Raw genomic sequence first — 1,805 nt, forward strand, 5'->3', positions numbered from 1 at the left:
GGCACTCTGGCCCTGCCTTTCTTCTCAGATTGATTTTCCCTTGTCTTTCTCTCCCTCTCCCATCTGCTCTTGCTCCGACTCTCGCCTCCAGCCGTGTTTGTTGGGGGAGCGTAGATGCCCATGTCCTGCTGCTGGCAGCAGATGCTCTGTAGTTCCCTATGGATATAGGTCCTGATGATGGCCAGAACCCCATTCCCCACTGTCTCCCCGCAGCAAGACCCGAGGAAGCCCCTGCACAGCCAAAGGACACAGCTCTGGCACCTCCGGACCTGCTGGGTCTATATCTGCCCCCAACACCCAGCAGGACGGGATGGTTTTCAGCTCGGGGGTAGCCCAGCAGGGTCACAGCAGGGCTGGGTGCTCAGGGTGCCAGGGCAGGGCAGCTGGGGGCATCTCAGGCATCCTTGGCTGGAGGGAGCACAACCTGCTGCGGTTCTCACCCCCTAGGTCCGGGGTGTCTGAGGCTGTAGGAAGCCATCAGAGACATCCCCATCGCCCGAGACAGGCACAGAGATCAGCCCTGCCAGCCCTGCCTCTGCTCGGCACCCAGCCTCTCCACACATCTCCCTTGGCTGAAAAACCCCTTCCCCAGCTGTCGATCAGGTCCCCTGCCTCAGTTTCCCCATGGCAATGCTTGTCACTGAGTGCATTTAAGGAATGTGGGGGTGTGATGTGATCTGGATAACCTGGGACACACGGACACGTCAACAACTGTGTCCGGCCCCATTTTGGCTTCTTTTGCCTCGTTGATCTCCTCTTGCATGAGGGTGTGCTCAAAAGGTCTCTTCGCCTCCTCTTCCCTCTTAAAACCCACTAATTATGAGAACGAGCTGCAGCGGGTTTCTGTCAGCCCTTCCGCTCTCCCAGGGTGAGGTGTTATCCTGGGAGGTGGATCTCCTTTGGGTGCTGCTCAGCTTTCGGTGGTGGTTCCTGGCTTGCCCAGCTCGCTGTGGTGGGAGCAGGTGAGCCAGGGGATGCTCTGCTTGTTGCTTCTGAGGATCAGCAATGCTTATGTCGAGCCGGATGGCTTTTATCCGGAGCAGGCAAGTGTGTGAGCCCCTAATACCCTCCCACCCTCCTCCCACAGCAGCCAGGTCCCTTCACACACACACACACACACACACACACACCCCCAAAGGAAACCTTTGCATCCCTATTGCAACCCAGATACCCCCAGCTTGTGAAAACACAAGGAGTGAGGGACAAACACTATTCATTCTGGGTAAATGCCTCTTCGTGGGTGGGCACGTGTTGGGTAATCGCCTGGGTGCAGGTTTGTGCACCCATGGGGCAACAGCCGTGTCCAAGCACCCACGGTCTGGGTGGGAGACCAGCCTGTGTCCCCTTCTCCATCTTCTGCCCCAGATGGGCTTCATCTCCTCCCCATCCCTCAGTAGCGGGGTTTACTGTCATCTGGTGCATGGAAAGCAGCTCTTCCCCTTTGCCCGCTCCCGGCGTGTCCCCTGGCAGAGCAGCGGTGACGAGCAGGAGGTTCTAACCATGCGCCGAAGATCGGCCGCGGGTCCCCAGCATCACTTTGCAGGCGGGTGTCAAAACAAGCATCGCTCGTGAGGGGTTCGTGTGGGTAAACATCTTGTCGGCGTCTGCCGGCTCCCGGCGCCAGCTGATGGGCTCGTGGGCCGATGGTTTTTCTCCCTGGCAATGGGAGGGAAGGCGGGAGCAGGGGGATCCTGGCAGTGGGGGGACAGCTGAGCTTGGCAGGTCCCATGGGTGAGATAACGCATTTTCGGGTGCCCACATGTGGGGTGGAGGAACACCATGGGCATCTCTCACCCCGCTTCTCC

This window comes from Buceros rhinoceros, unplaced genomic scaffold, assembly GCF_000710305.1.
Source record: "Buceros rhinoceros silvestris isolate BGI_N320 unplaced genomic scaffold, ASM71030v1 scaffold41043, whole genome shotgun sequence".
NCBI lineage: Eukaryota > Metazoa > Chordata > Aves > Bucerotiformes > Bucerotidae > Buceros > Buceros rhinoceros.